Here is a 17,025-nt window from a genome sequence, read left to right as displayed (position 1 = left end):
GCCAATGCAGGGGCACAGGTTCGATCCCAGGTTGGGGAAGATCCCACACACTGCAGAGCAACTAAGCCCGTGAGCCACAACCACTGAGCCCAAGTGCTACAACTACTGAAGCCCGCGTGCCTAGAGCCCGACTCTCCAACAAGAGAAGCCACCGCAATGAGAAGCCAGTGCACCACAACAAAGAGTAGCCCCCGCTTGCTGCAACTAGAGAAAGCCCTCACGCAGCAACGAAGACCCAACGCAGCCAAAAAATTTTTTTTAATTAAAAAAAAGACACAAAAGGAATCTACCTAAAATATTATCAGTTTCATAGCAAATATTTTAAGCTTGTTTAGGATTTTAGTTTGAAAATAAAAATACATTAAACTAATTATATTTTATCAATACTGAACAAAATTTAGATTGCAATGGCAATTATTCACTTATTCAAAAGAAAAAGAATATTTTAGATGTAATGTTTTTCCTTTATATATATTTTCCAAGAACATTTATGAATGCATGCATGATAAATATTGTTCACATAATATTTGACTTTCACAGCATAGCTATAAAGAGGAGTACTTTTGCAACAAGTATTTGAGGATTTCATAAATTTTGTAAAGGCTTCTTAAATATATATGTGTGTATATATATATATGTCTGTACGTACATATATATTTAACATTTTTAAAAGAACAGAAAAAAATAAGATTTTTAAAAGAGGCATGAACCATATCCCAGACTTAAAATGTTAAAATTTTGCCTTATTTGCTTCAGATATATTTTCAATGAATAAAACATGACAGAAAATCAAAATCTTCTTTGATTTGTGTACATTTAATATGTATGAATCCACAAAATGTATAATGTCAGTGTTCTTTTTACATCTTTGAATAAATGTTTTATATTGTTTATATAATTCTGTAACCTACTTTATACTCAACATTATTTGAGATTTTTTTTTAATTGGGGTATAGCTGTTTTACAATGTTGTGTTAGTTTCTACTGTACAGCGAAGTGGAGTTCCCTGTGCTATACAGCAAGGTCTCATTAGTTATTGAGATCTATTCTTATTAAAACATCAATTTAGTTCATTTATTTTAACACTTACATAGCATTCCATTACATGAATATTCCACAATTTATTTACTGGCATGTTTTCTGATGTTGAAATAAACAACCTTTGCATAAGTTTCTCTCAGGTACACATTCAGATCTAGTATTGCTAATGTATTTACTGTCATAAAATATTGACATCTTTGGTTTTGACAATGCCAAATTTCTAACATGGCTACACCAGTTTATAGTTCTGCTGTGAGTGTTCTGATCTTCCAATATAATCACGAAGTCTTGGTATTGTCATCACCCTTTTAAATGTTCGTGCCTCTGACGGGCCTGAAAATTATGTCTATCTCCTAGCTGTAATTTGTGTACGCCTGAACACTGTTTACTTTTATGAAATTTATTTTTCTATATATTTGCTAAACATTTGCTGTTGCATTTATTTTTGTCTTTTCTTATTGATCTGTAAAAGCCATTATTAACTTAGGATACAATTATTTGCCTACGGTATGTATCACTAATAATTTAGCACAGATTGAAAAATAATAAAATTGAAGGACAGTGAACAATCTCATTTTTATTATCTTTTTAAATATACACATAATGTTATATGTAGAATATATATTAATTTGTGAAATGGAAAAATATAATAACCATATGTGAATTCGTCACTAGAATATATCAACAGTTTCATCCTCTTCCCCTGTCCCACACCTTGTCCTTTTCTCCAAGGCTAACTACTGTCTCATTTTTATGTTTAAGATTTCCTTACTTTTTAAAAGTTATTTAATCATGTCTGTAGGTATGCATAAATCGTATTTTTAAATTTTGCTTGCTTCTGTGCTCTTCCACTTACTTCATATATTTTTCTGGGCTCGCCTTTTTCATTTAACATTATATTTCCAAGATGTATCCATAGGTTGAGGAGTTTGTTTCTGTTGCCCATTATTTCTGATAGTTCTTAAATATAGTATCTTGTTTCCTTATGCGCCTGATTAACTTAGACTATGTACTGCACATTGTATTTGAAAACAGCATTTGCAAAATAATTTAAGATCCAGGACTGTAATGTCGTCTTCCAGAGTGTGCTTTTACTTCTTTCTGCCCTACTCTTAGAGGTGCTACTAATTCAGAGCCACATTATGGGGTGTGAAGTTCCCTGAACAGCCAGGTGGTGAGAAACCAGACTTCAAGTTCCTCTGAGGGCTGATAAACATAAAGTAAAGTATCATATGGAACATGTAGACATTGGGTTCCAGCTCAAAGTTAATGGTGGTCAGGTAGTAACAAGCCAAGTGAGGTACCCAGAGTGCAAAACTTAAGAAGCACTCACTCTTAGGGGGTACAAATGCAGACAGCACCCTTAGAAGACTATAAGCTTCAGAAGTACTAACCCTGAAAAATCCCAAAGTGTAGTCTATATATGAAAAAGTATTATCAATTTTCCTATCATTATTTATTGAAGAGTCTACAAGTTTAGTAATTTTAATGGTTTACTGTCACATGTCAAGTTCTGAAAAATATTTCAGTCCATTTTCAATCTCCTTATTTTCTTCCACTGATTTGATTTTTCCTTTGACCCCTGGGAAAATATCATACTTTTTAACATATCATAATCCTATGCTTGGCTTGTTTTCAAAAGTGTCTTCAAAATACTCTTGGCCCCATACCTTTACTTGTATTTAAACATTCCTCCAGAAAAACTATTGAGATACTGGTTGGAATTACACTGAAATTGTAAACTAATTTGCTGGGACTTATATTTTCAAAGTTGAGTCCTCCTATTCATGAATTTGATATTTCTCTCCATTTATTAAGATTTATTCTATTTTTTTACAGTTTTATTGAGATATAGTGTACAGTAAACTGCATATATGTAAAGCATACAAAATGAAGAGGTTTAAATATATATATATATATATATATACACACACCCATGAAACCATCATCACATCAGAAGCAATGAACATTTTCATCATCACCAAAATCTTCTTTCTGCCACACTGTAAAACATCTTTCTCTTCAAACCCAACTACAGGCAAACACAGATCTGTTTTCTAGTTCTACATATTGGGTTTTATTTTCTAGAATTTTATATAAATGAAAATAATCACTGTGTGCTCCTTTTTTTGTCATGTCTCTTGCACTCAGCATAATGATTTTGAGATTCACCTATGTTATTGCATTTATCAAAATTTATCCCTTTATATTGATGAGCAATGCTCCATTTTGTGGCTACACTACAATTTTTTATCCATTTATCTATAGACAGTTATTTGGGTTGTTTCCAGTTTGGGGATTACTGAGAACAAAGCCGCTATCATGATGTGGGTCTAAATCTTTGTTGGATATACACCTTCATTTTTATTGAATAAATATCTAGGAGTAGAATAGCTAGGTTACATGTTAAGATTCAGTTTACCTTTTATGAAAATGCTGGATTGTTTTCTGAAGATATTTTAGCACTTTATATTCTCATTGGCAGTATATGATGGCTATAATTTCTCAACATTCTTGTCAATACTTGGTATACTCAGTCTATTCATTTTAGTGAATGTGTACTGGTTTTTCACTGTGGTCATTTTGAGCATGTGTAGTTTTGGTAGTTTATATATTTTAAAGAATTGATTATTGATTTCATGAACACAGTACTCTCTTAGATCCTTTTAATGTCTATGGGTCTGTAGTGATGTCCTTTCATTCTCTGATACGGGTAATTTGTATCTTCTGTTTTTCTTGGTCAGTATGGCGAGAAATTTACCAATTTGATTGGCTATTTCAAAGAGGTAGCTTTAGGCTTCCCTGATTACTTTGTTTGCTTTCTGTTTCCAATTTCATCGATTCCTGTTTTTATCTTTATTTTTTTCTTCCTTCAGTTTTCATTGGGTTTAATAGCTTCTACTTTCTCTAGTTTTTTTTTCCTCTAGTTTTTTAAAGTACAAGATTATATTACTAATTTGAGATCTATTTGTTCATTTTTAAAAATTCTAATTTATCAATTATTTACTCATCCTCTCTACTTTGATTACTATTTACCAGTCCTATTCTAACAAATCTTCATTTTTAAATGGTTTTAGTATGACTGAGGAAGTACTTGAACAGCATTTTTATTGGATTTATTTCCTCAGATGTTCAATTAACTTTGCAATGGATTTTCATTTAATTTTAAATGTTTAGGATATACATTACCTTGACTTGATGGACAATCAGAGTTGCTACTGGTAAATGCCAAGGAATATTGCTGTCCCTTTTTTATCTTAAGATTGGATTATTTAGTAAGTTCTGCAAGCCACGTTTACCTCAATAATTACATGTTCTTTTTCCCCACGTGTCCAGGAAAAATGTATTATGGTAAAACTAAACTCCACAGTAATAATACACATGGACTAAGCCTGAGCTGAATGTGTTTATAAATAGCCAGTGCAGTATGAATAGCCCTGACTGGTGTCCTAGAAGTTTATTTAACACCTTAAACTGCTTCAGAATATATGAAGAGGACTGATTAGGTCATTTGGAAAGAATTTTTCAACTCTCATTATATGGCCCTATGAATGTATCTATAACTTACACGATTTTTTATTTCACATTTACCTTCAATTCAGGGCAAGGATTAAAAAGTGTTCACCCTCAGCTAACTGATTTGCTTTTCTCTTGACCAACCTCTTCCCATGTGTACAGTTACAAATAGCTCATATTATTTCTCCCGGAAATTTCACACACACACACACACACACACACACACACACACACACACACACACGCACTGCATGGCATGGTTTACTCTTAAGTCATAAGTATAAATGAATACATAAGCAGAAAGCATGTTTAAGACAAGTAATAAATGATAAAAAGCACACATAGATAGCAGCAAGCACTATATTTAGCACATTATAGTAATTATCTTATTTAACCCTCATAATAAGCTTACGGATAGGTTCTATTTTATTGGCATTGTATACATGAGAAAATTATGCTTAGGGAGGTTAGGTAACTTGGCAAAATTAGCAAGCAGCAGGGCAGGGATTCCTTTGTCCTCTAAGTCAAAAATGCTTTCTGTTTTCTTTGACATTTATAAAATCCTATGTCACAATCTCACTTTTAGTTTTTCACTGGCAAATAAATACAAAGAAACTTCAATATAAATTAGTTAGTTTAGAACAGTGTAGTGTTGATCCACTGCTTTCTCAATATCAGATTCTAAGAATATGTAAACTGAAGCTGTGCAATGTCCTTGGGCTTTCATATTAAGGGGAATATTCACAGAATATGAAATATCAGAAAAATTTAAACATGTTGACCTGACTGACAAACCTCTTAATCTGCTCGTGTATTGCTGGCATGAGTGAAACACATGAAAGAAAGAGAAAAGAGAAATGGAGTGGAGCGGAGAGGTTAAAAGGAATGCAACAGAGCAGAAGAGAAGAAGGCAGCAAATGGCAGTCCTCATCAAATTTTTATGCTTTCCTTTCCTTTCTCATTTTTTTTAGTTCTGCACCTTTGGTAACTCTAATATATTATACTATCTTCATTCAAATCACTTTGTAAATTAAATCCTTCCCTCCCATCTCCTACCAGACACTTGAGGATTAACATTTTATTAATTAGTGCTACTTATGGATAAAGACAATGCGGGGTGGGGGTGGGAGAACAAGACAAAGAAAAAAGAAGCAACCTTCACAACTTTAAGACAGGTCCACCTTTTTATCTAATGTTTTACATTTTTCTTTTGATTGGACAAGCACAGAATATTTCTAGCCAGCACCTCACAGCCTGTCAACATTCTAATACTTCATAACTTATAAAACAGCTTTCTTCCCCCCAAAGCTCAATATGCTTTGCAGATATCTCATTGATGCTCACAATATTCCTTCAGGGAACTGAGACGACAAGAATTATTATGTGTTTTACGAGGCGGGGAAAAAGGGTGAAACAACAAGGATCCATTGTCACTAGTGAGTTACAGAGAACCAGGAACTTCAACTCTAATGCTGTTATTTCCCTGACTGCATAAACCATGAACAGAGACGAAAATGACTAAGTCCTGGCACTCAGGAGGTTAAGATTTTACAGGGAAGAAAAGTAGGTTAACAAGTAGCTAGCTATCAAATGCCTTCCTGAGCTCCACTTGGATGCCTAGTAGGCAACCCCAACTGAAGATGATGTCCAAAAAAAGAAAAAAGAAAGAAATCCTTGACTTTCCCCTAAAACCACTTCTTTTTCCAGTGTTCTCATCTTATAAGGCTATGATCCACCTAGTTGAGCAAGCAACCGAAATGGTAGTCACTCATTTTTCCTTCTCTCCCACTTCCTTCATCTCTAAGTTCTATTGGCTCTACTTCCAAGATTGATTCTAAACATATGCACTTCTACCTTTCTCTTTGATACAATTCTATCTATATTACCATCACCCATTCTAATGTCTGATAATCAGACAAAATTGGAAAACTTCCAATACCTACTACTGCAATGCCCTGGTGTTATTGGGATTAATGGCATTATCATCCTCCTGAAGACTCTCCCTTCTCCTGTTCTTATGTCTCTTCACTACAATCCACTCTTAACAACAACAAAAAAATAACAGTTTGAAAAATGTAGTCGTAACTTTTATCAGTTAAACATATGAGTGGTTAAAAGAAATCAAATAATTCCACCATTTACATTAGAAAAGAAGTCTCCTAGTTCATAGTCAGCTCCTCAGAGATAATCCTTTCAATTCATTTGGTATTTATCTTGTGTGTGTTTGTGAGTGTGTATGTGTCTATTTGTGTCTATAAAACATGCTATATTTATATGATATACTACTTCTTGATTTTTCATTTTGCAGTATTATCTATTCACTTCCATCTATAGAAGATGAGGATTTGGCTCTCTTACCATTCCCTTCCAGAAACCACATATTCACTTCCTATAACCTCATCCTTATGACACATTTTTATTGTAATTTTAATTATGTAACTATGCAGTATTTACATTATTTTGATGCATTAATGCTACTTATAGCCAAGCCATCCATGTTTAGTTATTCTAGATACTTATAATAAATTTAACCCCCATTCTCCCCCAGCTGTGAGATTTTTCTTAAATACATTAAACATATTATATAGTATCTCAATTTCATCTTCCTTTCTTACAGAAATTTCTACTATCTTCCCACCTATTCAATCTGGACTGGTTGAACTTTAAACCTGATACACAGGTATCAATCTGGCATCCTCCTCCATCATCATCCTGAATATTCTATTTGCTGTTGTTAATACCTGTGCTGTTTCATGGGCCCCATGCTTCCTCTTTCTTGATTTACTCCTCATCTTTGTGGAGTACATCCTCTAATAGCTTTCTGAGAAACAGTGAGAGGTAAAAACTTTTAACATTTTGCATATCTGAACATCTCTTTGCCTATTCTTACTCTTAATTGACAATTTAGTAAAGTAAAATATTCTAGATTCTAGAATGGAAAGCATTTCACTCAGGATTTTGACAGCATTACTTCATTATCATCTAGCTCTCAGGATTGCTGCTGAAAAAGTCTTAAGTCACTATGATTCTGAAAATTTACATGAAACTTTATTTTTTAATCCTGGAAGATCTGTCTGAAATGTTCTGACATTTTCATCTACTGTGCCAGTTACATGGTGAATCCTTTAAGTCTGGCAATTCATAACATTTAGTTCTGAGAAATGTAATTCCTTGACAATTTCTACTCCATTTTCTCTACTTTCTCTTTCTAGAATGCCTATTATTTGGAGGATGGACCTGCTAAAACAGCAGTCTTCTATCTCTTTGACCTTTTGCTCTATCCTGTGGGAGCATTCCTCAACTTGATCATCCAATCCTTTTAGTTGGCATTCTATTCCAGTGTCATAATTTAATGTTATAAGATGTCTGTTTTATTTAATTGATGTGAAAATATTTTGGGGTTATTGGTACAGTATGTTCCAGTATCTAATTGAAGATACATTAGATTGCTTAAGGGTTTTTTTTACTCCTTGCATAGTCTCAGTTTCAACCAATCCATCACCCTTAAGCTCTGCAGTGATCTTTTTTTCTTTTTTTTGCGGTACACAGGCATCTCACTATTGTGGCCTCTCCCGTTGCGGAGCACAGGCTCCGGACGCACAGGCTCAGCAGCCATGGCTCACAGGCCTAGCCGCTCTGCGGCATGTGGGATCTTCCCAGACCAGGGCACGAACCCATGTCCCCTGCATCAGCAGGTGGACTCTCAACAAATGTGCCACCAGGGAAGCCCTGCAGTGATCTTTTATAATGCTTAAATAATGCTATTTTCCTGTGAAGGCCTTCTAATATCATCCTCCTGAATTTATAATAAAGCTTAAATTTCATACCCTGGGTCAGAAGGTAGAACATAATTTGGCTACCTTTCCAAATTCACCTCATCTCATTATCATAGCTAATAGAAACTCAAATGTCTGTTAAATAAGTGATTGTGGCAAGATTCAAATACAAATTTATGTAACCTTGGATCCATGACTTGTCCATTCACCACACTACTTTTTTGCTCCTATAGACTTTCAATCTATTTCCCACCCCAAAACATCCTATCACTGCAAGCTGATCTTCCTGAACTGTGGCCTAATCATGTACTTTTGCTTCAAAAACATTCTGACCTTTCCATAATAAATTAAAGGTATCAGTCTAGTAATCAAGGCTCTCAACCTAACTCTCCAGTTTGCCCATAAAAGTGGTCACTGCTTGAAATGAGTAGAATCACCTCATCTGCTTATTCAGTCAGTAAATGGGAGCAAATTATTGCATTATCTCCATCCAAGTAGACTAAGCAGGATGGACTTTTATTGAAAAGGCCATTTTCTAATGTTAAGATGCAGAGTGTATGTTCATTAAAAAATTTTAGTGTAGACAAATATTTGCTTATAAGTACCAGAATCTCCTTGAATAGTAGTGGGAAGGTGGGAGTAAGGAAGGGGGAGGATGATGGCAGTTCTGGGAGGTTTAAAGCTGAGTTTGGAAATGAGACTGCAGGAGGAGACAAAAGGGAAGTTGGGCTGGAATCTATGATCAGAGGTTTAACCCAGAAACAAACGCAGTCCAGGATCAGTAGCTACACTAGAGTCCTGTTTTAGTGGCAAGTAGAAGGAAAAAAAGAAGAAGAAAAAAGGACTATACAGAAGGACACAGTTCGCCTATCCATTCTTTTCCCTAGTCCTACATAGTCGTCGAATCCACCAGGACCACCCTTGTTCACAACACTATTAATCTCTCATAGGCGCTGCTGAAATGGCCTAACTGATCTCTACACATCCAGTCTTGCCTAGCTCTAATCCATTCTTTACACAGCATTCAGAGTGATCTTTAAATTCGTAACTGATCACATCACTCTCCTGTTGAAATCCTTTAACTACCTCCAGTTGCTCTTGGGATAAACCCAAAATCTTTACTTGGACTAGAAGATCCTGCATCTTCCAGCCCTGGACTGAGTCTACAGTATTTTTATATAGTATTCTTCTCACTGGTTCTCTCTAGCCTGATAATTCACCTTTTATAACACAGCTTAAGTGTCACCTCCAGAGGGAAACTTTCCCTGACCTAAAGGTTACAATAAACCATCATCATATTTTCCCAAGGTACCTTACTCTTCTCCTTGGTAGCACACATCACTCCTTCAAGTTTTTATTTGATATCTACCATTCCCTGGGTTGTAAGATACATAAAATAAGAAGCTTAGACTCATAGCTAGTATATAATATATACTTAATAATAATGATTGTAATAATAACAATAGCTATTCCTTGAATGCATAACATATACCAGGTGCTCAGTGTTTTATCAACCTTAATTTATCTATCCCTATTTTAGGTTTGAGAAAACTGAGGTACAGAGTAATCACAGAAAAGCTTCAAAGCTCATGAGACAATGAAGAGCAGTGATCCTGGAATCAGCTTACAGGGCTTAAATTCCAACTCTGGCGCACGCTGTATAATCTTAGGCAAGTGACAGGTAATAACAATACTTATCCAATAGGGGTTTTCAGGAGATTTAAATGAGCGCAAGAATAAATGGAGTTATTTATCAGTGAAAATATTCAAATTATATTTCTACCAGTGTGGTCCAAATATTTCAGTGTATTACCTCTAATTGTCAATTCCTGAGATTTTATACATCTCAGTCCCCAGTAGCTTGAGCGGTACCTACTTGGGAACAGAATGGAAGTACTGTTTCAGATATACATGTTGTAGCCATTAGTTATGGTGCTGGGACATATGTATTACATCCAGAATGTAACCACTGAACCACTGCGCAGGAAATCTGAGCTCTCCTAAATGAACTGAGTATGTCACAGCATCTGGAGTCAATACACTAAGCAAAGCTTAGTGCTCACCAGTGCTAAAGTGAGAAGCGATATAATTTAGTATTTGAGCATCCCATGGGTGTAAGGTGTTTCCTTCCTCACATACTCCCCATGTTTCAGATTGTCAGCATTTTAATAGAATTTTCTAAGGAGAATGTCCACAAAATGATCTTCCTGACTTTGTTTCTCCAAATCATTTCCCTCAAAGAAGAAAACTTCCATCCATAATTCTATCTTAATCTGATAAAATTAAGAATGAAAATCAGTAATGTCATGGCTGTTTTCCCAATGTAAATGATAATGCACATGTCTACAGGAAGCTCTACCCTGGTTCTACTTGTGAAAATATAGCAGCAGAGCTTGGTGTGCCCTTCAATATGCCTGGAGACTATACTAGTTCCGAAATACTTAAGTGGCAAACAGCCCTTCACTGGCGCCTGAAGAGAGTTTATTTTCTGCTCCATTAGCAACATGCCCACTCAAAGTAAAACTACTTTTAAGGGCCTTTTAGACATGCTCTTCAATTTCTTTTTACTCTCAGTACATCATTATTTTCCTATTTTGAGAAGTGTTCACTTGAGACTTACAATCTGCTTAGGTGAAACTAGGTAATTATACTAGGTAATTATACATGTGCATAGTCAAGTTTGAAGCAGCTGTAAATTCCAATAACATGAGTCTAGACTAGATTTTGCTTATTGATTAACTGATAAAGGTACCAGAATTAACTCTATATCGAGGTTTGTGGTGACAACCTAACAATTTGAGCTTTCTAAAATTTTAAGTCAGAGAAGGTAAAGAAATAGATAGATCAGAGGATTCTGAGGAAATGGAATGCAGTTCCATTTCTCTCCACTAATGATCCCAGTAAAAGAGATGCCTTGGTTCTGTGAAAGTCTACCTGAGACTGAGCTTGCAGCCCCTGGCATAGAACCTTAAAGCTTGAACACTGGGGAAAATTATGCATTATGAGATCTGTGCATGCCCAGGGAATATTTGAGATCAGCCTACTATTAATATGTTTTAATATGTCCTATGTCTGTATCCCTCACCTCCAACATACCAAAATGGTGCTGAAAGATTGGTATTAGACTATTCTTCTGCAGTATGTGAAGCTAAAAGAGTATAAATATATCCACAAGCCAAAAAAAGGAGGCAGCAACTTTAGAATTCCACACTCAGCCAATATATCATTCACCTATCCAGGAAAAATAAAAATGCTGTGGATATTCAAGAATCCAAGGGAAACAAGAAAGGATTCTGACCAGATAACAAATGAATCAAAAACAGAGACCTTACCACAGACGAAAATGAAGAAATCAGGGAATAACAGTAAGCAATGGTCCTTGATATATATATATATATATATATATATATGTATATCTGTCAAGTGTGTATTTATATATATAGTGTATATATAGTATATAATGTACTGTGTTCATATAGGGCATATATGTTTTTATATGTATAATATATATTTATAATATACCCAAACACATATGTGTATGTTATACAATTAAATTTGAGTGTATAATAATATATTGTCTAAAGGTATATAACTAAAGTATCAAATAAGAACACAAACTTTTTTTTTTTTTTTTTTTTTTTTTTGCGGTATGCGAGCCTCTCACTGTTGTGGCCTCTCCCGTTGTGGAGCACAGGCTCCGGACGCGCAGGCTCAGCGGCCATGGCTCACGGGCCCACCCGCTCCATGGCATGTGGGATCTTCCCATACCGGGGCACGAACCCATGTTCCCTGCATCGGCAGGCGGACTCTCAACCACTGTGCCACCAGGGAAGCCCGAACACAAACATTTTAAAGGTTTACTGATAGGAATATCTTCAGCAGTTTTCAATATTATGCATTTCTTCTTTGAACTGATCGTTGGTCTATTTATCTGTGATTCCTCTTACTGAAAAGAGGCCTTTTATTTTCGTATAATCAAATCAACTATTTTTTCCACAAACTGCACATTTTAAAAGATCTATTAAAATGCAGATGCTCGTCTGGGAGGATCCCATATGCCGCGGAGCGGCTGGGCCCGTGAGCTATGGCCGCTGGGCCTGCGCATCCGGAGCCTGTGCTCCGCAACGGGAGAGGCCACAACAGTGAGAGGCCCGCATACCGCAAAAAGAAAAAAAAAAAAAAAAAAAAAAAAATGCAGATGCTCAATGAATTGTTCTATAGCATGTAATTGTTCACTATTTATACCACAGCAAGAAACAACTCGCTAAGGACTCAAGGTGTGTGCTACAGATCATAGGGTGGTGGTGTGCTGTATCAAAATCAAGTGTGAAGATTTTTTTTTCCTCTAAATTCCATTCCACAAACATACCATGAATTTTTATATACCTACCCCTGAAACCCAATCAATAATCGTAATCTAGTCAGCAATGATTACAGATAAAATCCATTATTCCTCACGTTTGTCAAAACAGAAAAACAAAAGTTGCATCTGACTGGTTTGTGAGATGATGTCATAGTGCCCTAAGGGAAACCTACATGAGAAAGGTAAACAAATTTTGCTTACCAGGAAAGGAGAGTACATGGGAAAAGACACTGTATGGGGTGGAAGGTAGCATGATGGTGATGGCCACTGTGCAAGCTGCATGTTCAGTTCAATATGACAGCTAAATGAGCCACAGGAATAAAGTCAGAAGCAAGGTGTTAAAGACAAGGCAAGAGAAGCAAGAAACACTGAGAACTCACCTTGCTATTTGTCCTTAACCTGATCCTGACAGTTAAATGTCAATAGTATGTGAAGCCAATGAGGGGTACAAGAATTTTACTTGCTAAATGTTTTAAAAACGGAATTTTCTCTCTAGCTGGAAGTCCCATTTCATCTAGAAGTGTAAAATATAATCTTGTTAATTAAGGCTGAACTCGAACCCTTGAAAGTAAACTCAGTTTGTTCATATTGCATTTCCTTTCTTCTTCCTCTCTCAGTGTAGCATCTGTTTTGAGTGTGCTTATGGAGCACAGGGCCTAGAGGAAGAAATCTCCTTGGCAACTGTGAGAAAAGACCTCTCAGTTTCTCCAGCATCTCTTTCCAAGAGACCATTTTCAGTGCCTTAGTCTTCTGTTCCATCTTTCCTCTCCCTCCTGAATTCAGAGGATCTTCATCTCTCCTGAAAGGAAAGGTGGTTCTGCTGGACTGCACAGTCTTCCAGTCTTTCTGACACCTGGACCACCATTTTACAGCATAAAAGTAAAAAATGTGATATCTTTCTTCTCTGGTTATACAGTAATAAGTTTCCCTAAAACAAAGGATCACTCATCTGTAACATCTGAAATGAGGAAAGGTCAAGGGACAAAAATGGAATGTGAAGAAGAAAACGAAACTCCCCAAGTAATCCACAGAATATTTACACTATTATTTAGCCACATTCTCTTTACCTTCTACCTTAAATCTTTCCATCATGGTAAAGAAATTGTACTTTTTACTGAGATGTCTCCCTCTCCCACTGCCTTATTTCAGAGAAAGTGGGGAAAGGGCCTTTCTCCAAATTCCATTGTTTCTGAAAATACAATTTCCACACACAAACTAATACATAGCAGTATGGGTGTTAGGTCTTCCAGATTGCCCCCAGTCATGTGAATAAGCCTGGATGCTGGCTAAAATGCATACTTTCCTCTAAGCATGCTATTCCAGGGGATGATACAAATAGCAATATGATTTGTCCATTGGAATAGACAATAAGTACAGTAAGTTATGTTGTCATTACATAAAATAATGCCCTATGTAACATATTCTTCGTGTGCTTCATTAAAAAAAATCAAATATATTTTTAAATAAAGTTTGATGAACTTTCATCAATTGCTCTCATGAAGCAGTCATAGCATTTAGAAATTGGAAAAATTAAGGTAGGAAAATTAAATGATATCTAAAGAACAGTGTTGAAAGTAAAATTTAAAACCAGTGCCTAATAATACCTCGGGAACATTTGTATTAAATCATTTGGCTATTCTTGGGGAACAAGATGGAGAAATTCCAAAATAAGTCTGCATAATGACCATATTCAATATGAAGTATTTTGTTTTCAGCTTGTAAAATGCCCATGATAAAGAAATGTGGGTAATTTGCTGTGAATAGATACACATAAATAGATTTTGAACAAACATCATGAACTTACACAATGCTGTAATTTCTCTATTATGTTGTCTTTTTATTTATTCAATTGGTGTTAAGCCAGTCAACGATATATTACTTAAATGCCTAGTCAGAAAATACCATTATGATTCTTGAAAAAAATTCTCTTAATTTTTTTTTATAACCAGTGTCTGTATATAAGAATATGGTGCCATTTTAATACAGGCATTTTTTGGAATAAAGATGACAAAATCAAGTCAGATTGTAAGCACTTGCTAAATGGGACTCAATTACCACATAGCCAATTTTACTTCTTTTATGCAGGACTCTGGGCCTGAAACTATCCGAAGCAGAATTATATATATCTAAAACTTGAAAGAACTCCATAAAGGAAATTCCCCAATGTCTTACAGAAGAGTATTCTAGCAAAGCTTAATTGGCGAAGCCAAGCCCATCAACAACTCAAACTCCACAGAAAGTAGTTAGTTAAGACCACTATTTATAGAAACCCCCTGTCATCTGACAGCACTCTGAATGCTTATCTATATGAATGACTTTCTGGACTCTGGACTTTCTGATTTCTTTCAATTTTTATATATGCATACAGGATACTCTTATCTTCCAAATACTTCAAGATTCAGCTGGATTAAATCTTACAAAATTATAAATAAAAAAATAGGTAAGTAGTTAGGTAGATAGATAGAGTAAGCATGGACATGGTAGTAAAGCTTTCATTACACAGTAATTATATAAAAACTAATTGCACATTGCATAATTGTTTTTTCTGGAAATACATGGAAAATAAAATACTATAATTTTGCAGGAGGTACACAGGTCACTTTTCTGACATATGCTTAAAATTTATTAAATTAAATAAGCTTATTAAGCTTAGAAGTCCACATTTTTTCAATAGCTAACTTTTGTGAAACCTATTAAGTACCAGCATTGTGGTGAAGACAAAACATTCAAGACATGGTTCCTACTCTCAAAAGCAAGATAAGGAGACGAAGATGCAAATGAAAATAACTTTACAGCAAATCAAAATATGATGTTAAAATACTGGAAACAATAATAAAGTACTGTAAGAGAACAATAAGAGAAAAAGAGAAAGTGCAATTAATGCTACAGCTGAGGTAAAATTGAGTTGGGTCTTGAAGACCAGGTAAAATTTCAACAGGTAAAAACAAAGGTGGCAAATGTGCCCCTGGCCTAATGAAATCTTCTGAGCCAATGCACAAAGAATGCAAAATGAAACATATACTCTGAAACTACCAAGTAGTCCAGTGGGGATCAGAGCGGATTTATATTTCTAGCTTTTGCCTAAATCTTAAAGGAGTTTTCATATGATAGTTAGTAGCCAGTCGTGCCAAACTTCAAATTCTGGAAACAATTATGTACATTATTTTGTGGAATGCTGTGGTGATAGGGCTGCTGGTAATTTTTACCCATGTCTCACTTATGACTCTCCCAACTATCATTTCTTCTCATCTGTTATCGTTTTGTGATTCCTTTTTTGTTTCTTCAGATAGTGCTCATACTTCAGTGTAAGTTGCTGGAAGACCATGGTCATAAATTTCTACTCTTTTGAAACTTTAAGAAGAAAATAAAACCAATTGAAAACAAGCAAACACACCTAGAGTATTCATCCCGCCAGGCACTGCCAACAAACCATCAACATTCTGAGGTTCCTAGTAACTTATGCCTTGATTCCTAAGCTTTGGACCATCACAGAAGTTAAATATTATACGTTATGAATGATTCTCAGGCCTGAATCATTAAATGGTTTTAATGATTAAAACCATTAAATGGTTTTAATGATTAAAACCATTAAATGGTTTTAATGATTAAAACCATTAAATGGTTTTAACACCATTTCCAGCCCTGAATATCCCTGATGAGAAAGCATAGTGTATTATCTGTGTTCTTTAAAATCTCTATCTAGATGGATAATGGTAAACTAACAAGTCATATTAAAAATGTCACATTGATTCAAAAATCATAAATTAAGAGAGTAATAATATTTTAACAGTTTCCATACGCTGTGTAACAAGATGTTAAAAATGGAACTTATACTCTCTCAATTTCAACCAAAACCCCAATAGCCAAGAACAATATAAAAGATGCCAAGTACAACCACATTCTACAGCAAGGATCAGTCCTTTTTCTGAAAAGGACTAAATAGTAAATATTTTAGACTTTTCAGTTCATATCATTTTAATCACTCAGCTGTACCATCATATGGAGAATGCAGCCACAGATAACATGCAAATGAACAGGCATGGCTGTATTCCAATGAAAACTTACAGACGTGGAAATTTGGATTGCTTATCATTTTACATATCACAAAATACTATTCTTTTCATTCTTCTCTTCAACTGTTTAAAAGTGTAAAACTCATTCTTGGAGCACAAGTCACACAAAAACATGTAGCAAGCTATATCTGGCCAGCAGGCTAAAGTTTGCCAACCTCTGTTCTACAATGAGGTGCTAGACCACTTATATACAACATGCTAACAGATTATAAAATAAATTTTAACAGCACTTATGATCTCCCACCTCCAGAATATA

Source organism: Mesoplodon mirus, assembly GCF_964341445.2.
Source record: "Mesoplodon mirus genome assembly, chromosome: 5".
In the NCBI taxonomy this organism is placed as follows: domain Eukaryota; kingdom Metazoa; phylum Chordata; class Mammalia; order Artiodactyla; family Ziphiidae; genus Mesoplodon; species Mesoplodon mirus.
The sequence above is the reverse complement of the archived record's forward strand: the minus strand, read 5'-3'. Positions refer to the sequence as shown.